The sequence below is a fragment of the Cupressus sempervirens genome, chromosome 1 (genome assembly GCF_028749045.1).
Source record: "Cupressus sempervirens isolate cs-2001-9-10 chromosome 1, ASM2874904v1, whole genome shotgun sequence".
Lineage (NCBI taxonomy): Eukaryota > Viridiplantae > Streptophyta > Pinopsida > Cupressales > Cupressaceae > Cupressus > Cupressus sempervirens.
In genome coordinates, this window is record NC_143118.1 from 774,981,328 (window position 1) to 775,005,363 (window position 24,036).

The window sequence follows — 24,036 nt, forward strand, 5'->3', positions numbered from 1 at the left end:
GATATTATTATGGACGCAATTGATAAGAAATGCCTTTATTCTGGTCTGTAAAAGAACATTATTTGAGTGTTTTTTGAGTAGCGATTTCAATGCTGACGACTTGATAATCTAACAAAGGAGGAATTGGATTTTAGTTATCTTTCCTATCCTGCATGCAAATATCCTCTTGAAAGTAGCTTATACAATTTCAAAAGGATATGTCATCACTGCTTTCAAACAAATTCAAACAACAAAATCCTCTGATGATGCAGACAATCAACCAAACATGTTTGGGTTCTAATCGTATTCTCAAGATAATACACAACTTTATGAATTTGACAGTTACAAAATAGAAAGATCAATGAGCCTTAAAGATCATAGTGAAGTCTGAAAAATGAGGCTTTTCTCTCTTCCTGTACTAAGCACTACCATGTTTTGGTATGTGTTTTCCAACTGCAGCCTCCCCTTATATTTATATGAAAGTGAGAGAATAGACATGTCCCTTCATGGGACATGCCTGTAAAGTATCATAATTGAACTCTTATATATATATATGGTTATTCTACTCTGTAAGATAACATTTAGGTTGATTTTTTTTGGAGAAATTTCAATTGTGATATTATTATGGACGCAATTGATAAGAAATGCCTTTATTCTGGTCTGTAAAAAAACATTTGAGTGTTTTTTGAGTAGCGATTTCAATGCTGACGACTTGATAATCTAACAAAGGAGGAATTGGATTTTAGTTATCTTTCCTATCCTGCATGCAAATATCCTCTTGAAAGTAGCTTATACAATTTCAAAAGGATATGTCATCACTGCTTTCAAACAAATTCAAACAACAAAATCCTCTGATGATGCAGATAATCAACCAAACATGTTTGCGTTCTGATCATATTCTCAAGATAATACACAACTTTATGAATTTGACAATTACAAAATAAAAAGATCAGTGAGCCTTAAAGATCATAGTGAAGTCTGAAAAATGAGGCTTTGCTCTCCTCATGTACTAAGCACTGCCATGTTTTGGTATCTGTTTTCCAACTGCAGCCTCCCTTTATATTTATATGAAAGTGAGAGAATAGACATGTCCCTTCATGGGACATGCCTGTAAAGTATCATAATTGAACTCATATATATATATATATATATATATATATATATATATATATATATATATATATATATATATATATATATATATATATATATATATATATCTTGATGTAATTTATCCGAGTAAAGTTACAAAACATCAACACTCCCTCTTAGCTAGGGAGGATAAACACATGACCATATATTACTTCAATTTAATATAAGAATATATTTGATCAGAACATATTTAACATGTTGATATCATGAGTATCGGTCTTCTAGAATACCAACATATGATATTCACCAATTACTGAATAAGGTTTGATATCACATCTGATATCATGAGTATTGGTCTCCTAGAATATCGACATTTGATATTCACCAATTACTCAAAAAGTTTGTTATCACATCTGATATCATGAGAATTAGTCTCCCATTATACATGATATTCACCAATTACTCAAAAATGTTTGATATCACATTTGATATCGTGAGTATTGGCCTCCCAGAATACATGATATTCATCAACTACTCAAAAATGTTTGATATCACATCTGATATCATGAGTATTGGTCTCCTAGAATATCAATGATATTCACCAAATACTCTTTGAGTAATGACCTTATAGAATGTTGAGATGCAAGATATTCACCAAGTACTATGAGTAATGGCCTCAAGAACATCAAGTTGCATGATAGTCACCAAGTACTCTGTGTAGTGGCCCTCCAGAACATCAATTTGCATAACATTCAACATGTACTCAAAAATGTTTATGAGGTATGTGCACACGCATTCTCATAATGCTTATCATATAAAAATCCACCATGCGAAGTATAATCTATCATGATCTGCATAGACGTCGGAAGATATCCATCATAATAGAAAATTAAGTTATTGTAAGATCGTCGCCTTTCAATAACTTCTGAAAATACAAGTGACATCATTTGAAAGTTGTCACTTCCTCATGATGTATACATGGGGTAGGCCCATTAAAATCATATAGTGATGAGGTATATTCATGAATCACAATCCTCTTGACTGCTACAATTTATTGATCATTGGAGAATCCATTTCAACATGGTTTACTCCCTCTAAATCAATATGACCAAGATCAGAAAAGGTTGACTAAATCATATCCTCTATCTGCTCCCTCTCTTTCAAGGTTGCCTCTAATGAAATGCTAGGCTCCCTCTGAATCTCAATCTCCCTCTTCATGCAATAACATTTTCGGAAAAAAATCAAGGCCAATAGCTTTTATGTATAGAAATACAAATAACGAGTAGATAAATGTAATACTCGATAATAATAAATACTTATCTTGAATTCCACTTAATATTTTCTTTTGTAAAAATACTTTGAGTAAAATAATCATCTCTTCTTCACACAATGCTTCTATACATTGTGAAATAAATTCACATGTTCTTTCATTGAAGAACTTCATAATTTACTTTTGCTTCAAAAAATAATTCCTATCTTCCAAATAGGCTTTAATTTAATTATAAAATAAATTTATAACTTCATACCTTATTGGTATCCCTTACCATGCCTTTGAAAGATGGATAACCACTATTAGATGACATATATTCCAACCCATTGTTGATTGTGTGGGACCCCTATACGCAATGACTAATGTCTCCACGTGAGAGTTATACCCCTTTAGCACTGAGGTCTTGGCCTGCATAGCTTATTATCTTTAATGAATGTCCTTTGAACTCTTACCTCCTTTAGGCACTGTCGGGTGGGTATGCTCCTTTATCACTTGTGTAACTATAATCAAACTTCTTCTTAGGGTTAGCTTACTATTTTTTTACGACTGGTTTATGCACAAAGTATAACTTGAGTTTTGGAATGGATCCGATTGCAGATCCTTAAATAATATTAATTCTGATGTAATACACAATCGCTAATGCTGGAGTAGTTTTATCTGTAACTGCCAAACTTATAAGAACACATTAATTGATTTCAATATATCTTCTCAAGTATCTGTTTAGTCCTTTATAGGATGTCAACAAGGACAATACGTATAAACGTGTCTATTGGATGAAGAGGCCAATAAGAACAGGCATGATTTGTTAACAATAGTTTGTCTTAACAATCCTAATAAGAATCGGGTGCATTAAATTGCTCTGGTCATAATAAGACATAATTAAACACAAGCTTGATAGCCTTGTATGATTTTTGGCATGATCAATATGGTTGCAGATATATTTAGGATATGCTCCATGAGAGAATAACATATATGTGTGTTTGTATATATTTATCTATTAGTCTGATTGATGCCATCATTTTAACAACTTGTCAAATTCAAAGTACGATGTCTTGTCTCCAAGATTTTTATTGTCACTCTTCCATGCATGTCAGATAATATTCGACTATGTTTTTCCTATTTCAATTCTGTAGCCTTTTCTTGGACTTTCTTATAGGTAGGAAAGAGAGGCAATTCATCCACAAATAGGGATTGAATAGTGTAGTTACTTTGAACTTGGTGGCCCAAATGGAAATAGTTGCCACTGCCACCTATTTCAACACCTCTAATGGAGTCACCTTTCTTAGAATTGGAACCATAGTTTCTTTCAATAATGCATCTGCCTTGTCCCTGTACCATTTTGAAGTGCACTTAACTGCCTTCACATACTTTATCTTGTTTGGGCCTCGGTCATTCCCTTTTATCATCTTTAAACCATTTGTAAAACCCATGTGGGGTTTAGGGATAGTAGAGAACAAGTTGTGATGTCTGCCATCATATGCAGTGTGAAGGGAGTGACACAATTTTAAGTTTATGCCACCTGCCAAATAAGGTCTCTAAATTGGAGCTGAAATAGTTGCAAAAAGACCGTGCTTGCCATTACCATAGAATCACAACAATGCTTCCCTACTTCTACTTATCCCAATGAAACATCATGTGCATAGCTTTTGTCGATCTTAATTGATTATTCTGTCATATCTCCAATCACCTCATGGAATGCAATACTTACAAATATGTGTGATGCAGATTATTAAAGAGGCTTCAAAACTTTACAAGGAAATGCAGTTCGATTTGCCAACGTCCCCACAATTAGGGCCAATGTAGTTTCTTTCCAATAAAATATAGACTCACCTATCGTGGCATAGGAACTGTTTAACCAAATGCTTGACAAATATGTCAGGAAGATGACGAAACTAAATGAATATGTCGTTTCCTCAAATGCAATTCATTGTGCGATGTGTAACAAGGTGTGCAAGAGAAAAAAAATTGTTGAAAAGTCTTTAGAAACTTTTGTAGTCTTCATTTGCATCTTGGTTGAACTTGGCTCTGATACCATTTTGATTTTTGGATTTGCTGCAAATGTACTAAGCACTGCCATGTTTTGGTATGTGTTTTCCAACTGCAGCCTCCCCTTATATTTATATGAGAGTGAGAGAATAGACATGTCCCATGGACATGTTTGTTCATTATCATAATTAAACTCTTATGTATATATATAATATCTCTTAGTATAATATTATAAATATAAGTTTATATATATATATCTCATATATATACATATCTTGATGTAATTTATCCAAGTAAAGCTACAAAAAATCAAGAGGTTGGATGTTCAGTCAATACTTCCAAAGTTATTTGACACTACTTTTTTTAACTAAAAGAGACATTAAAAAATTATTGAATCACAAAAATAAACAAAACAAAAGGAGCTTAAAAAACAACTCTACAAAACCCATCATGATCAACAAGTTGCTAAATAATACGAAATAAATCAGTTTGCAATTGCTCCTTATCAACAATGCTCCAATCTTGCATGTTCTCTGAAGCTCATTTAGCCAAACAGTCAGCAACAACATTCCACTCTTGAGGGATGTGTGCAAAATGACAGAATCAAGAGACTTGCATAGTTGGAAAATCTGATTAATAACCAAAACCAAGTTCTAGCTAATATCCTTGAGCTCTTATTTGGTCAGCAAGTTCACAACCACCTAAGAATTAGTCTCGCAAATAATCTTGTGCCAACCATACACACAACACCGTTCCAAAGCAAACAAAATGACAAGAGCTTCCATGAGATTATTAGTATGAGAGCCCTTATAAATAAAGAAAAAAAATTGGACTTCACCACAACTATTTCGTCCAACTCCACCAATGCCAATAAGTCCTAGATTCACATGAGAAGAATCATTTGTGTTGACTTTTAAAACTCCAGGCAAAAGAGGAATCTAATACCTCTCATGATTAACCTAACGCAAAGGATGTCTGTTCCTACTACTAAACTGCTAACCAACAAACTCTAGAATCCCTCCCTGAAGAAGAAAATTGAGGCGATTGCAGAGAAATACATCCCCAAAATCCATACCTCCATTCAACTCACACTTAGCTAGAATTATCTTACGAAGAGATTGGATGATTTTCCACCATAGGTGTGTGACCCCAATCCTAACATTTTGAAAATCCCCTTATTCCTCTACAACTAGACATGCCAAAGAATAAAGGATGGACCAAGAGCCCAAGTAACTTGAAGAAAAGCGGTTTTAGAAGAGGAGTACCCCAAGTGATCCAGATTTTAGACATTGGACAAATAAGAGACATGCCAACATGGGTGGCCCGAAGCACTCCACCAGAAGAGCCAAATCTTCTTGACAAAAAGAGCATTGAAAGAAGACATGAAAAACAAAATCCTCACACTTATGGAACAAAACACATATCAAAGGTACCTAAAATCCACGCTTGCAAAGATTATCGTAGGTAAAGATAATGATTGTGGATTGCCAACCACATGAAAAATTGCACTTGGGCTAAGAGAATTTATTCCAAACCCACTTCTATTAAGGAACCTTACCATCACTGTCTAGTCAACACCAGGTACCTCGTAGAAACATGTATATTTCGGAAGAAGCACTAACCCAAGCTAAAACATCAGGTCCCACCAAGGAGCTGCACTCTCTAGAAGCCAGAATCCAAACAAGCTCTTTTTGATCCCTCTTTGATCCCCATGGTGGTCAATAAAAAATATTCTTTCATCTATATACAACAACTGTTAAGGAATATGGATCTGTAATGGAGAGAACAATAGTTCTTTTAATTTCAGAATATATCTAATGGACTATATTACAGTCCTTGTAAATTGCTTTCAAATTTCAATTGAAACTTAGTATGGATCTCTTTATCACAACTGAGATATGATCTCAGATAAACCGGAGAATATTATAATCACAAAGTAACATATATATATGAGCGCACAACTGTACTCTACAATATCTTTATCGCTACTGAATATATTATTAGTTTGACTGATATATATAATAAGTATCGATTGCTTGCTTTGGCAATGAGATTGCCGATTTTATTGATGTCATTCTTAGCAAGCATCGATAGTCTCTAATATATATGTTATCAAGAGTTGCTTCACATAGGCGCATGACCCCTATGTGGCATAAGCCACGTAGGGTCATGACCCTACATGTAGTAACTAAGCACAGTAATTATACTTGATAACTAATACATACTAGTTGGTATTTATATTACCAACCGATAATGATACTCATACATTATCAATGGTTCCTATCGATAACAATAGTGTTGATGACAATATTACTAATGATAATCAATGCTATCGAACATGCCTTGATCATGTCTTGATCTGGTAATACGTGATCATTGAGTAAGAGTATGAGGAAGAATATTTGCCACGGGCAGGCTATGAAATATTAACATCGCTTTGTTCATTAAGTATATATACATGTGTGATTGAGTTTTAAAATAAGATTATATAAATATATAATTTCACATAAGCAAATCTATATATACAACGATCAAATATCTCTAATATATTGTTTGCTTCAATCTAAATGAAGCTACTTCCCTCTTAGCAAGAGAGGATTGAACAACATCGTAGATGTATTCTTTTGGTATGAGCATTTATGTCAATTCTGTAAAGCTTCCAAATCGAATACATTTCATCTTAGAGAAATGTAGGTTATATGATTTCTGGCACTTCGGGACAACAACTAAAAGAAGTCAATCAGATATCAACCTTGATCTTAGGATGACAATGAAGTCTCCAATATCTTAGGATTAACCACAGATAGAAATAACACTGACATGCAGATATAAACAATATCAGAAAATAATAGATCACATAGAAGAGAACACAAGATACAAAGATTTAATGTGGTTCACCCAATCTCTGGGCTACGTCCACCAACAACAAGTTCAATATTATTATTATCTAGTGATTACAATCCGTAATCCCTTACAGCTCAATACCACCGCAAGAAGCTATAATATCACCATACATTATGAAATCCCTAACCCTAAGCCATTTTATACAAGCTTTTGCCGCTTACAAAATTAGGGCTAGAATAAGTCATCCAATAGAAAAATTGCAGTTGATGCCTTTTACAATAATGAGTCAGTTTTGGCTTCGGGGCTGCTACCTTTGAAAAACCCCTTGGCGGCGTTGCCCCTCAACCCCACCCTATACTGCAACAAGGAGTGCACCTGGGGCGTTGCCCCAGGACCCCGCAAGGGCATTGCCCCTTGACCCCATCTTGGGGGCACTACCCCCAAACCCTCGTAGAAATAATTAAATGGGAAACCACATTGAATAAACCTCTGACTCTGATTAGGCTCCACATCACAACACAATATCGCTAGCATTACAAACTCAGACATATGTAATCCATCTTGATACATAAATTATCATGACATCTGACACATTTCGGGACAACAATTGATGTAGTTTGTCATGGTAATAGATCAAGAATTCAGAATAACTATCTCAATATCATGATATTCAACACAGTCCGGGACACAACTTTTAAGGAGTCAATCATGATATGTTTATTATCATAATCACCGACACAATTCGAGAAAACACTTAGTGGTAACAAATAAACACAATATATTCAACATCAAGATATCCAACACATTCTAGGATAGTGACTTAATGTAGTCAATCTTGATACAATTGTTATCATGAATTTTGGCACATTCGAGGACAAGTTAATGTAGTCTATCATGATAATAGGTCAAACTATTGTTGAGATCGTCACCTTACAATTGCGACCTTACACATACATCCCATGAAAGATTGTCACCTTTCATGACATAACACATAAATGCAATATTGCAACATTAGATATTCATGAATATATTAATTACATAATGCAGAGGTTCAATCTCAGAAATTTCAATTACAATTTAGTCATAGCAAGTTTACTTCTGAAGTACTCCACTTTCAACTTTCCAAGAGACTTGGTAAATATGTCGACATTTTTCTCTTTAGTGCTGATGTAGACTAATTTGATAACATCTTTGTCTACCATATCTCTTATGTGATGGTAAGGGATCTCGATATGCTTGGATCGATTATGAAAGATTGGGTTTACAAAAAGTTTGATGCAACTTTGATTATCACAATGAATCGTAGTGGAATTTAGGGGCTTCCCAAATAGTTCAACTAGTAACTTCCTTAGCCACACTGCTTCACGAGCTCCCATGGAAGCAGCCATATATTGAGCTTCAGTGGAACTTTGAGCAATTGTTGACTATTTCCTACTAAACTAGGATATCATAGCCAATCCAAGACTGAAACAACACCCTGTAGTGCTTTTATGATCAACGGAACCATTTGCCCAGTCAGAATCATGATACCCTCAGAGTTGTATCTCAACATTCTCATACTTCAGGCCAAGTTCAATAGTACCACACAAGTATCTCAAAATATGCTTGGCAGCCATTCGGTGAATCTTCTTAGGTTTGCACATGAAATGACTTAACACATTAGTAGCATAACAAATATTAGGGCGAGTGTTTACCAAGTACATAAGAGATCCAATAATTTGTCTATAGTACGTAGGATATGTAGGTTCTTAATTTGCCGCTTCATTTTTAAGCTTATGATGATTTATTTTCATTGTAGTAGATAGGGTTTTACAATCCATCATACCAAATCTAGTTAAGATATCAATGGTGTATTTTCCTTGCTTTAGGAAAATGTAATTCTTCTTTTGCCATACTTCTAGACCTAGAAAATAGTGCAGAAGGCCTAGATCCTTCATGTCAAATTCAGCAACAAGTTCTTGTTTGCATTTTGCAATAAGATGATCTTTACCTATTACTAATAGGTCATCAACATAGAGAACAAGTATTAACATGTCACCATCAGATATTTTGAAATATATGTTAGGATCAACTTTATTTTTGGAGTATCCTAGCTTAGAGAGATAACTGTTTATTCTTTCATACCAAGACTTGGGAGCTTGCTTAAGACTGTAGATATCTTTCTTTAGTTTGCATACGTAAAGATTTCTGCCATGTGTAGCAAAAGCTTCAAGTTGTTCTATATATACTTCTTCAATTGCACCATTTAAAAAGGTAGTCTTTATGTCCATTTGATGTATCTTCCACCCTTTGGAAGCCGCGATGGCGATAATGGCTCTTATAGAAGTAGATTGGGCAACTAAAGAAACATCTCTTCATAATCAATTCCTACCTTTTGAGAATACCCCCTGGCAACAAATCTGGCTTTGTGTTTTTCAGTATTACCATCCGATGCATATTTGATTTTGAATAACCATTTTGAAGAGACAACAGATTTGTCTTTAGGTCTAGGTACAACTTTCCAAATGTTGTCTTGCATTTTGTCACCACAAAATGTTGGTAACAACACGAAACTTTTTCAAGCTAGTTTCGCATTTCTCTAAGCTTGAATTTGATATTCAGTTGCTTAATGTTGAACTATTGATCCATTTCAATTCGTATATCAAATTGTTTTGTTGAAGGATTTTATCAAGTCTTTTTCATTTTGCTTTCTGTCGAGCCTTTTTGTTTTTCCCTTTGTTTTGGTCTAACTTAGAGCTCAATCGGAGTTGTCAGTCAAGAGATATGTCCGTTTTAGTGCCTCAAAAGTGGACCTTTTTGGTGCAACAACACAAATTAAAAATATGATGTTATATTTTTAATTTGACTTTCACTTTTTGATAAATATAATTTAAATTCACTTTTTGTTATGTTTTTAAGTTACTTTAACTTTAAATTTTTAACTTAAAGTGACTATAGTGCACTTTATGTTATAATTTTAAGTTGAGTTACTTTTTAATTTTTCACTTAAAGTGACTATATAACTATATAGTTCCAGTTTAATGTTTGATTTTTAAATCAAATGCTTATTTAAATGTTACTTTTTAAATGATGTTTACATGTTATATATTTAAATTTGATAGATAAATATTATTTATGACCCATTTAGTAACATTTTTATAAATTTAAGTGAATTAAATGACTTTAAGCTATCAAAAGTGGACATTTTACATGTCAGTGCATATAAAGTTCATTTTGGTGGACTTTTTTGATGTCATTACATCAAAAGGCTATCATAAGTGGACCTTTTTGATGTCATTGCATCAAAACTTGGGTTTTCATGTCTTTACATCCAAAATGTGAGATGTAACTTAAAATGTGCATCCTCCTCCAAAGGGTGTGATTTTGCTTGTATGCACATTTTAAAACATGCTTTTGACTCCAAAAGGTCTGATTTGCCTTGTATACACATTTTAAAACATGCTATTGACTCCAAAAGGTCTGATTTTAAGCTAAAGCATGTTTTAATATGTGTATTGGCCTCCAAAAAGTCTAATTTTGAAGAAATGCATGTCTTTGCCCTCCAAGAACTCGATTTTGATCATAAATGGAGATTTTCTTGATGGATTTGCATGGGACTTTTTTCATTGGGGTTGTTTTTGCTTGGCAATAGATTTTCTAACATAAAAAATGGATTTATCTTGCTAAAAAACATTTTTTCAAACTCCTTCCAAGGGCATGTTTTTGGAAAAATCTTCAAATAAATTTATTTAGAGTGATTTAGATCACCTTTTTGCAAGGAAAAGAGGCGTTTTGGCATCTTCAATCCTTTGCAATACATCTTGGATCACATTTTTGCACTTGGAAGCCAAAAACGGATTCATTTCATGCCTTTTATGAATCACGTTTTTGCTAAAAACACTCAGAAAATTGGGGTTTTTATTCACTTTTTTGCATTTTGGAGTCACTTTTTTGCATTTTGATCCATGTCAATGCATTTGGGAAAGTCGTTTTTGCATTCACAAGTCAAAAATAATTCAAGAACATGCAATTTTTGGCCATGTTTTCGAAAACTGCCTAGATCTTGGCATAAAAAAGTCATGTTTTTGTTCAAAAAACTCAAAAAATGCATTTCCAGCCCATACCTTTGATCAAGAGGGATTTTTTTTGAGTTTTAAATGCATGATATTGTCTTTGGAGTCCATGTATTTGGCATTCTCATGTCAAATTCGACCCTTCATTGCTCATTAATATTTGTTAAATGCAAGTACGGAAAATGTCAAAAAGTTGTTTGAAAATCCGGATATGAGGGAGAATTGGTTTTCAAGTCTATAAAACTTGCTATTTTGGCTCTTTAACCTCCAAGTAAGTGGATATTTTCAAACTTTCTCATCAATTCATGTTTATCTTGCTATTTTCATGCACATTATTGCTTGATGATTGCCACTTGTTGAAATCAATGCCATTAAAAGTGCATTTTTCCTTTAAAAATGAAGAAATTGTTATTTTTCTTGTTTTTGGTTTTTTCCCAATTTTCAAATTTAAATTTTTGTGTTGAAGTGCATATGCATCTTGACATGTTTGAGTCACTCTCTAAAGGTATGTTTTTCTTTTGATTTTTGTATTTTGTGCTTACTTGCCAATTTTCTCCACTTTGGAGAAATTACAAGTTCTTTTGCAAGAACTTGTTCTTGTTTCACTTTATGCGAAAGCATCATCACGGTCCACTTCCATTTTCCATGTCACAACACTTACATCCCATCCAACAAATGCGAGTACATGTTTTCCATCTTATTCACCATCTGCACATGCATGTAATCCCATTTTCCGCTTCCATTTTCACTTATCTCACTTTCTGCATCCATTCGCATGACACAATTACACGAAATGCCTTACGTGTAATTGCATCTCAAAGGTGTGATTTTGATTAAAAGTCACTTTTTGAAAAGTCAAAAAGATGTCATTTTCATCTTTCATGCACTTTGAGTTCACCTTTTCACTTAAGTGACTATAAAGCTCATTATCCCTCCATTTTCCATTTCCATGCCTCCATATGCATTCACGCCTCCATGAGCAAATACATACTTTTCCATTTTTCACATCTTTCCATGCTTTGCATCTCAATCTTCCATTTGCACTTACATGGAAAAGCTTGTCCACCATCCACCTATGCATTCCATCTCATCCTTCATCCCTTGTTACATGTTGCACTTACATGTAATCATTTTTCATGCAATAACATCTTGAAGACCCTAAGTTACGTTTGAAAATCAGCAATCTCCATTGGCACGCATTCCCATGCGCCAATCAATTTACTTTTAAAAAAAATTAAAGGTGCTGATGGAAAGTTATTTTGAGTTTACATCCGGACATCGTCAAGAAGGTTTTCAAAGTGCCAAAGAATCCAAAATGTGCCAATCTACAAAAGGAGAATTCACGACAACTTGAGCAAGGAAAGCTTGAACATGTCAAAGTTTTCAAATGATAATGGACAATTCATCAAAGAGAGTCAGAGGTTATCAAAAGATGCAACAACATAGTTATCAAGGTGAATGCAGTGGCACAAAGTATAGGAACTTCCAATCCTGTGATCATCCGAGATTGCATTGTCAAATACAAGGCCCTTCAGAAAAATCCCTAGGATTCTTTCATTTCTCTTCCATCTTTCTTCTTCTTCTTTCATGTTTGTAATTGAAGGGGATGTATTACATGAAGATGTGTAATTACATGTAATGCGAGTTACATGCATATGTAAAAGATTTAATGTGAGTTGCATGTGCAGTTGCATTTAACCCTATATTTTCTCTTTTAGTTAGACTAGGTTAAAGTTGGTTGAGTTGTTCCCACTTTTTTCTCAACTCCTGTGCCTATATAAAGGAGTGCCCCCTCATTGTAAAAATTATCTTTTATTGTATGCTAGAAAGCTCTGCCACATTTATGCAAGCATAACTTTGATTGTGTAGTACAAATTTGGGTGAAAAATGAATAAAAGAAGCAATTGGATTCAAAACTTTGACTATAATTTGTGCCTATTGTCTTGATTCATGTTATTATTGTGTGTTCAATAAAAGAACATAGTGATTTAAGAAGCAATCAGAGCCGAAGCTTTGACCGGGAGCCATTGTGGAAATATATAGCTAGAAGCTTTGTCTATAGCTTATTCTTCTTTCTTAATTCGCAAAATAGTTAAGTTATTCTTACTTTTAGGAGTCTTTGTGGCCTAATTGTAAAGCTTTTCCATATAGAAGTATGACCGGATTTAGAGCCAAACCGGTACATTTTCAGCTAGCCTTTAAGTTAGTGAAGGTTTATTGGTATCACTGTTTCCAGCTCTTGATAGAAGTGTAGTAGAGATTCACCATGCCCATTACTCACTACATGAGTAAGTGGATTCTTTCTTGAAAGATAAGAAGAAAGGATATTAGTAACACTCTTTTTACAAGATCTTTCAACTTCTTGCTTACGTTGAGTTGATCCAAGGAATAGCGAGAAGTGAGAGCCTTCCCTTTAAGGTAGGAGAGACTTTGTCTCACATGCTGTGGCTGGTCATTTTATTTTGCGACTAGATTTTTACCAAAAACTGTTGGTTGGAAAATATCCACCCAACACCAAACATCATTCTTTAAGATAGATTGGTATTCCTCAATCATTGCGTCTTTCCAAGCTTGACATGTAAAAGCCTCTTCAACATTTGATGGTTCAATTTTTGTAAGCTCGATCATAAGTGCAACATGGCATGTTTGGTTTCTTTTTCTCTTACTTTCTCTAAATACTTCATCAGGTTCCACTTTATTTTCTTCAATCATCTTTCTTACCCATAGTGGTCTTTTCTTGTTGTTAGAAATTTTAACATTCTCAAGATTAGATGATGGAGGTTCATGATCTTCTATAATATTCTTCCTCTGATTCTCAATTGTATGATTTTCATCCAATTCTGTGATTAAATCATCTTCAACACTTAGAGAAAGTTTGTAGGCTGCATCTTCTTCAAATTTAACATCTCTACTGATTTCAATAGATCTTTGTCTTGAAACATAAATTTTGTATCCTTTAGTGGTTTCACTATAGCCAACAAATATGCCTTTCTTCTTGGAGGGTTCTAGTTTAGTCCTCTTTTCGTTGGGAACATGAATGTATATGGGGCAACCAAAGATTCTTAGATGGCTTACAGCTGGCTTAATCCCTGTAAGGCTTCTTTAGGTGTTATATTCTCTAAAGATTGAATGATGGCATCTGTTTTGGATGTACACAGCTATATTTGAGGCTTCAACCCATAATAAGATATGTATGTTTTGATCATGCATCATGGCTTTTGCAGCTTCAATGATGGTTCTTTTTTTTCTTTTTGCGACTCCATTTTGTTGAGGATTATAAGGTACTGTACTCTCCCTCTTAATCCCTACAGAAATGCAAAATTCTTTAAATTTTTTAGATATATATTCACCCCCATTATCTGATCTTAGAGTCTTTATTTTCTTCCCTGTTTGATTTTCTACCAAGCCTTTAAATTCTTTGAATTTCAACAATACTAAATTTGACTCTTTGATTTTTAGGAAATATATCTAATTTTTCCTAGAATAATCATCGACAAAGATTACGTAATACAAACATCCCCCTAGTGAGGGTGCTGACATTGGACCACATAAATCAGTGTGGATGTAATGCCCCGCCTGGAGATCCTTGGATTAAGGATGAAATACAAGCAAGATAATCTTTTTTTAAATTTTTAAAACCAAGTGTAAGTGCACATGATAACAACCTACACAGATCATAAAGATCACAACGGAAGACTAACAATCAACCAAACACCAAAGGATCTCCAAACGCCACTACTAACCAAAACATAAATAAGAAAACATACGAGATCAACCAAGCTGACAGACAAATGCTGACTCCTGAAAATTGGCTAAGTCTGAAATCCTGAAGCTTTGAAATTTGGCTAAGTCTGGATTTCTGAAACCTTGAAATTTTCTAGAATCTTTATCTTAGCTTGTAGAGGTCTGGAACCTATCTTAAATGAATTGTCGCATATATTAAAATATATCTTAAGTATAATGAACTTTTACTTAAATGATATATTTTAAACCCCAAGGGATTGACTACGGAAACACATAAAACCGGAATCAAAATGCGACACCATAGGGTTGGAGAACACCAAAGAGGGTATCCGAATCAACTCCCAAAAAGTTCGGATCAAATCGAAAAGTGCTCGCTGCCTGCCCGCACAGGTTTTTACAAAACCCAGGCGATACTTCAATGCAACACTGAAAAGTATCGCACGACATTCCTAAAGGAGGGCAACACTTTCAGGGACTGGGCGATACTTCTCTCGAAGGCGTGTGATACTTTAAGGGTATCGTCTGATATTTCTTACAAGGAGGTGCCATACTTCTCCAAGAGGCATGCGATAGAATCAAGGGACACACGATATAATTTCTATGGGCGTGTGACACAATAGTGTTGCACCACGCTGATAAAAGGTCACCCAGAGAACACAAGAAAAATATTTAAGGACAAACAACAAACTAAAACTGAGTTCAGGACCTCCACATTGGGGAGTACCGGATTCACATTTCGAGGCAAGAACACTCAAACCAAATAAGGAAATACGGAAAGAACATCTAACCATCTAACAGGTAAAGGTAAAAGTATAGAAGGAACATTGCAGTGGACTAAAGCAACATTGCAATAACTGAAATGACATCGCAATGTACAAAACAACCAAAATCAGTGCATGGTTCCTCCCAACCCTCAATGGCGTCATAAGGCCATCGTGGGCCCTAGCCATCCCCCGCGCGTAACGTCCCAAGCCACCGATCAAATCGTTTGTACTGTCATTGTAGGGACATCACTACTAAAACATGCTAATAACAAAAGCATAAGAAAATCTAACATGCTAGTAGTAAAGCATAAGGTAAACATGGAAGTAGATAACATCACCTATCACATGCTAATCATCATAACAAAGAATGCATCAAAACTAAGATCATCTAAACATGATAAACAACATCCCAATGAAAGCATAAATCACAAGAAGCATACTCTATAAACCGAAGTACCAAGTGAGCACATCCAACAACGGTCGCACTAGAATACAAGACCGTCTCTGTACACCGGTCCCTAGCAGTGGTGAACGTAGCTATGCCTCCCAACCACATGGCACCCGTAGGTCCACACTCACCGTGCTGATGGAGATAATGATCCAACCACAGACACGCCAAACAACATCCATGGCTAACACATACGCCAAGCAGTATGATGACTGAATCCAAGATATAGACAATGCATAAACTACAGGTCCCAGTCAAACATCTCAATGGGCTACTATGTAGGGGCTGACATCATGGAGAGTCGCTTGGCATCGACAAGTCCAAGCTCGGATTTGTGCAGACTCAACTCCCTCAATGGAAGGCTCATACACTGTGTAGACTCAACTTCCTCAACGGAAGGCTCATACATTGAAGTACTATTTTATTATCTTTAATGTTATTACCACTCAATGTTTTATTTAGTTATCACTTATATAAAGCTTCCTTTGCCAAACTCTGGCACTATGAACACCGAGATACAAGATAGAAGCCCCCTCCATATGCTACCCTACCCTACCCATGCTCATCCAACGATGAGTGCCCATAGGCATGCAAACTCCCAACCCAACCCCAATGATCACAACTTATGGAAGTACCACGGAAGATTGGGCCCTGCAGGTCACCCGACAGATGTACATGTGTGTGGCGCACCACCATCAGGAAGATCAACACAAGGACTGGATGAGAACACAAACAGAAAGTCAATCAACCGAAAACATAATCAAGATGACGGATGCTACACGCATCCCAATGCAACATAAAGTGCAAAAGTGGTTTGACGGATATCAAACGAATCATCCAAGTCCACGACCCACATTGTGCCAAGAAAACAGGGTGGCACACAAAACGAGGCAAAAATCCCAAATTTTGAAAAAATTCTGAAATTAAAACTCATTTGGCCTTTCGGTGCAAAAACCCTGAAAATCCAAAAATAATTGAAATTGGACACCATATGCAAAACTGGCCGGCATAACGGCTCAAAAACTCAAACTCCCATTTCAAAAATAGGGAAAACGTTCATACCCGACCAACCGGGCAGAAGCAACATACAGAAACAGAGGGGAACACTAGTTCTCAACCTTCTAACATGCTGCTACAAGAAATGGAAGCTGAAATGGAGCGAAAACAGTAAAATGAGAAAGCCCTACTTGACAGCAAAAGGGGCAGAAACAGTAACTCACACAATAAAATAAATCACTCGCCAAATCTGCTGAAAATGGCGGCAAAGCATAAACTCCCCGAGCTGAATCCAACAAGACCAACCTCGCGAAATCCCATGCTCACAGCTCTCAGAACAAACAAAACAAGAATCCTTCAGAAGAGGATTTCTAAATGGCTCTCAAATTTCCAATTCTAAAAAGTGAGAAGTGAATAATTAATTCACTTTTCCAATACTTATTCACTTTTCAAGTGAATAGTCGATTATGGCAAATAGCCAGCTGGAGTAGCTAAACTCTGAATCGACCCAAATGAAAACAGGTTATTATCCGTAATGAAAACAGGTTATTATCCGTAATGAAAATTCACTTAAGGTAAAGCTGCTAGAAATTAAATCCGAAAAGATTTAAAACTCGAAAACCCAAAATTATAGAAAAACACAACACTTTTGTGACAATGCGAACTTCTGAATGCATAGACACGCTCACTGGTCTAGTCACATAATGCAGATAAGTTCGGATTTACTAATCATCGAAAGGTTTTAATTTAAAACAACTAAATAAGGATACGTCGACCATACAGGGATGACATTGGCAAAATATGAACAGCTGAATCACTAACTCCATGTGCCACTGCCAGGGATATAATTCCTGCACACTAAAATACACGATCAAGTGCAATTGCATATAATATCATAGCCAAAGCAACATGTATTAAAATACCTATTCAATCCATTTACATCACTCACATTCGCAAAAAGCGTAAAGATACAAGAATGAAGTAAATAACCATAGCATAAAATTCATCTCATAACATAACCAACAAATATGTCCAAAAAAACCATATAACCAAAAATCATCATAGATCTACTGTCATCTCAAAATAGCATCAACATGCAAAATGATAAATTGAATAGCATAGTAGTATATCATCTAAGGTACTGAATCAAAGTATAACATTCGACCCTCGGGTCATCACAAGGTACAAAATAAGAGTATCGAGTATCTCTTGAATCAAAATAGACAAGGTACAGACTACAAACATGAGAGGCACTATAGTGAACAAGTTCTAGTAAATTTTTAGACTTATGTTCAGTTGGAGGAAAAGATCCTTTTTTGTTCTTCCCTAGAGCACATCCTTTACAAATTCCAATATGTTCAAATTTTAGATGAGGTAATTTAGTAGTAATCTTTCTTATAGTAGGTAGGGCACTATACCAGAGATGTCCTAATCTTCTATGCCAAATTTCATTATGATTTGATGCTTCATGGCTTAGTACATGTTTGATTGTTACATAGTTTGTATAAACTACCATCTCTAGATCCTATAGAAATAACATTCTTAATGTTAGAATTTTTAGGCCAAAGTAAAACTTTATCTTCCTGAAAGTTAACCTGGTATCCTTGATCAGCTAGGCTTGAAATAGAGACCAAATTCCTCTTAATGCCTGGTACAAAGAGAACATCTTTCAATTGCAAGTTAACTCATGTCCTTAATTAGACTGAGCAGGTCCCAATTCCTTTTACTGGATAGGTGGAATTGTCTCCAATTGTGACTTCTTTAGATGAGTGTCCTTCAAATGTTTCAAACTGGTCTCTAAATCCGGTTATGTGTCTTGATGCTCCGCTATCGATTATCCAGGTGTTTCTAATTGAGTTTAATTCACTTGGTAAGGCTAAGAAGAATACAAAATCCTCAACTTCCTTGACTTCAGCTATGGTTGCTTGAGCTTTCTTCCCTTTTGGACAGAACTTGTGTGTATATCCAAACTTATCACACCTGTAGTACTGGACCTTAGAGAGATCTCTGTTTTTATGATGTTGGTAGTTATTTCCTCTTTTTTGTTTAAATTTCTTTTTCTTCCCTTTGTTGCTTGAATTTGCATGTAGTGCTTGAATTTCTCCCTCTTTATTTGGACTGATCCCTCTTGATATTAGTTGAGATTCTTCTTGAGTGCAATCTTTCTCGAGTTGATTGAATTTAGGTAGTGAAGGTCGACTAATGCATTGGATAAAAGATTTCCAAAGAGATTGGTAATCCTCTAAGGGCTATTAGGGATAGTTCCAGATCATCTACATTATTTCCAATAGTAGAGAGTTGGTCTCTCAATTTGGAAATTCTCAAGAAGTAGGCTGAAATGCCCCCCATTAATCATTTTGATGTTCAAGAGCTTCTTCTTTAAAGTAAGTAATCTGCTTGCATTGTTGATTTTAAATGTATTTTGAATGGTCTTAAACACTTCATAAGCAGTTGTCAGATTTGTATAGATGGAAGAATATGATCTTTGACAGCATCAATGATTGTTTTCTTAGCCTTATTGTTACATCTCTTCCATGATGTCTTCTCTGGTTCATCTTTAGGCATCTTCTTGTCTTCTTCTATGTAGGAATCCAATTCAAGTTCTTGAAGTATTGCTATAATTCGATTTTTCCATGAAACAAAACTTGAAGTGCCTTTGAGTCTATCCTCAACTCTAACGCCATTCACTGTGATTGCTCCTCCTTTAATTCTTATTGTAACTCTGATATTTTGATTCAAAATTTTACATCTTTATTCTTCTCTAGTTAGGCTCTGATACCATGTTAAGGAATATGGATGTGTTATAGAGAGAACAATAGTTCCTTTAATTTCTGAATATATCTGATGGACCATATTACAGTCCTTGTATATTGCTTTCAGATTTCAATTCAAAGTTAGTATGGATCTCTTTATCACAACTGAGATATGATCTCAGATAAATCTGAGAATATTATAATCATAAAGTAATATATGTATGAGCACACAACTGTACTATACAATATCTTTATCGCTGCTGAATATATTATTGGTTTGACTGATATATATAATAAGTATTGACTGCTTACTTTGGTAATGAGATTGCCAATTTTATTGATCTCATTCTTAGGAAGCAGTGATAGTCTCTAATATATATGTTATCAAGAGTTGCTTCACGTAGAGGCATGACCCCTACATGGCATAAGCCACGTAGGGTCATGACCCTACGTGCAGTAACTAATCACAGTCATTATACTTGATAACTAATACATACACCAGTCGTTATTTATATTACCAACCGATAATGATACTCATATATTATCAATGGTTCCCATTGATAACAGTAGTGTCATTGACAATATTACTAATGATAATCAATGCTATCAAACATACCTTGATCATGTCTTGATGTGGTAATACCCGATCATTTGGTAAGAGTATAAGGAAGAATATCTGCTGCGGGCACCCTATGAAATATTAACATCACTTTGTTCATTAAGTATATATACATGTGTGATTAAGTTTTAAAATAAGATTATATATATACATACACACACACACACATAAAAATTTACACAAGCAAATGTATTTATACAATGATCAAATATGTCTAATAGTTTGTTTGCTTCAATCTGAACGAAGCTATTTCCTTAACAACAACAAGGCCCAGATTTTAAACTATATTGTTTTGATCCCTCTTTGAGCCCCCTAGCAGCTAATCAGAAGAATTCTTCTATTCTATGCAACAAGGCCTAGATTTTGAACTATCTTATAATTTGCTACCTTATTTCATTCAAGAAACAAAAAATAATCTCAAAGAGCTTGTAGATGTTGGTACATGAACAAAAGAGGAGATTGCAATCCCAAGAATCACTCTAGAGCCTTTGTTACATATCCAGAAAAGGCCCCTCTTAATCAATTGAGCCCCCCAATCTTCAAAGTATGCCAAACATATATCCTATAACCTCCAAAGGAAATTGAGAGACATTTATAGGGTCATCTCCTAGTGAACACTTATGCGTGAGAATACAAGCCAAAGTTAATTCTGAGAGGAACACCAATGCCAATATAGCTTAGTTGCAAGAGCTTGACCACTCACACTAGTAGAGTGGAAGCCAAGACCTCCCTCCTTAGGCCTACAAGTAAAATCCCATCTAATTAGACTCCATTTAGAGTTTTGCAATTTACCGCTCCATAGAAATTGTCAAGAGAGAGGATCAAACTTCTTGAGAAAATACACAGGAGCCACCTGAACCATGCTTCTATAGATAGGAAGATCTTGAATCACATATTGCGAAAGAGTAACCCAGAGTCCCAGACAACTGTTGAAATCCATTTACGAGTCCATTTATTAACCTTTTGCTGCAACTTATCAAGCAGGTTTTGCCAAAAGAGCCTAGGCTGTCTACCCACAGTAATAGGAATATCCCAATAAATTAGAGGGACAAACCCAATTTGAAATCTCAAGATGTTAGCAATCCTCATTGAATAGGGTCTAGAGTATTGAATTAATTAATAGAGGAGTTTTTCTTGTTGATTTTCTAACCAGTTGCAGCCAAATAAATGTCCAAAGTTTTCCTAAAGGAAAAAACTTCCCGAATCCAAGAAATCCCCAACATAGGATGAGAAAGTATAGGAAGACCATTACCCCACCACTAACCATGAACAAATTCTTGAGAAACTCGAGATTTAAATAAATCTATCAAGGCCCTTCGCCATAATAATAAACATATAGGGAGAGAGAGGTTCACCTTGGCGAAGACCTGTAGAGGCCTCAAATACCTCAGAAGACTCACCATTAAGAAGAACAAAAAGGAAGAAGCATCACAACTCAAAGTCCAACTCACCCACTCTAGACTAAAGCCGAAGGCAAGAAGAAATTTTTGCAAAAAGTCCCATTTAACTCTATCATAATCCTTAGCTATATCATGTTTGATGAGCATAGATCTTTCCCTAGAGGCAGCCATAGAGCGGAATGCATAAGTAGCAATATTTGCTCCATCCAAAATTTGTTTTCCAGCCACAAAACCTCCTTGCTCATTTGAGATAATAGTTGGAAGCCACAATTTTAGCCTCTCAACAATCAGCCTAGTAATAACTTTCTAGACCACATTACACAAAGCAATAGGCCAAAAGAAATCCAATTTAGCCCCTTCCCTTTTTCTGGAATAAGAACCAAGAATGTAGAGTTCAGGGCCTGGAGCATTTGTTTGATATTATATGATTTGTGAACCACATCTAAAAAATCCTTATTAGTAATATCCTAGAATTTGTAATTTTTTTGGCTGGAAATCCGTCAAGGCTAGGAGCATTCCAAAAACAACCTCCTCCAATTCAAGCATAGAAATCGGTCTCATGAGAGAATCATTCATTTTATTGGTAATAAGGGAGGAAATAAAAGACAAGATAATGTTCTCCTCATTGTCAATAGAAGGTGAATCGTTAGAAAAGAGGGCCAAATAGAACTGGAAAGCCCCCCAAGCCAAAGTTGATAAAGAAGTCACTTGAAGTCCATTTGAATTAACCAAAGAGGAAAACAAAACTCCTATTCTGATGAGCCTGCATTGATATATGAAAGGCGGTTTTCCTATCCCCTTCCTAGAGCCAATCAATCCTGGCCTTGTGCTTCCAATAAATTTCCTCCCTAAGTTCCTATTCTGCTAAATCTCTAGAAGCCTAACACTTAGCACTGCCCAAAACCTCAGAAAAACCAAAATCCCGAATCTTTTGTGTAATAACTGCCAAATGTTCTTTGGTCCTCCCCCCCATGGTATAAAGATTGCCAAAGCATTATCTGTTCCGTTTCTTGAGCTGCCATTTAACATACTGTAATTTTTTAACAAATGAATAAATAACAGCACCATAGGTGGGGCCACCATCCCTCCATTAGTGAACCGTTAAGTCATGGAGAGAAGAGTTGTGAAGCCACATCAAGTGGAACTTAAAAGGAGGATTTTTGGGAACAACAACACAACTAGCTAAGAATTTAATATGCAAATGATCATAACCCCTCCAATCCAGAATTTCAGAAGAGGGAGTGAGATTGCCTCCAATCATAAATAGGAAACCAAAAATCTATCCCAACGCTTAGAGACATCATCTTCCCCAACCCTTTGATTATCCCGAGTAAAGAGCCCATTAACAGGTCTGATATAATTAAAATGCAAAAGATCCACATTTTCATGTAAAAGCTTAGAAAAGGGTCCCAAACGAACCAGGGCACCCCTTTTCTCCTCCAAACTTTAAACAAAACTAAAATCCCCTTATAAAATCCAAGGAAGGAAAGGGGTACAAGCCCTAACATACCTTATATGAGACCAAAGCCCTATCTTGCCAAAGAGATCAACAAGAGCATACACATTTGTGATCAAAATCGTCTCACCAGTGTCTAAACTAGTGGCAACCATACAAAGAGCTGAGCAACTAGATATCCACTAGAGGAGTAATCTTCCTTGGTTCCTAAAAGAGAGGAAAATGAACTCAAGAATAGCTTTTTTTCTTTCTTTCGGGGATGCTATTCAACCCCCTAACATTCCATGAAAGAATAATTATTGAGTGATGGAAATGAACTTCCATGGGCTTGACAATACCAGACTGTACCACCAAATCTCTTGTTATTTTGATTTTCTCTTGGTCTTTTTTCTGATCATCTTTTGAAGCAGTGGCAAAAGAAACTTTCTTAAGAGGTCTTTGCATCAAACCCAATGTTGAAGAAGACCCCTTGCCTTTACTAGAGTCAGGCACCTCCTTAACCGAGTTTGCCAAGACAATGTCCGCATCTTATAGCACAACAAGAGCAAAAGAACTCCATACTCGGGGCCACGGATTACACCCCGGTTCAAGACACGGGAGTCATACTATGGGGGATCCCCCCACCTAAGCTAG

The 24,036-nt window shown here is 35.5% G+C and overlaps 1 protein-coding gene across 2 annotated transcripts in view; it reads left to right on the top strand.

The window, feature by feature from the left end:
• Nucleotides 1-24,036, top strand: part of LOC149580169 (metal tolerance protein 5-like) — a 182,637-nt gene that overhangs the window by 16,826 nt on the left and 141,775 nt on the right. The window lies entirely within an intron of this gene.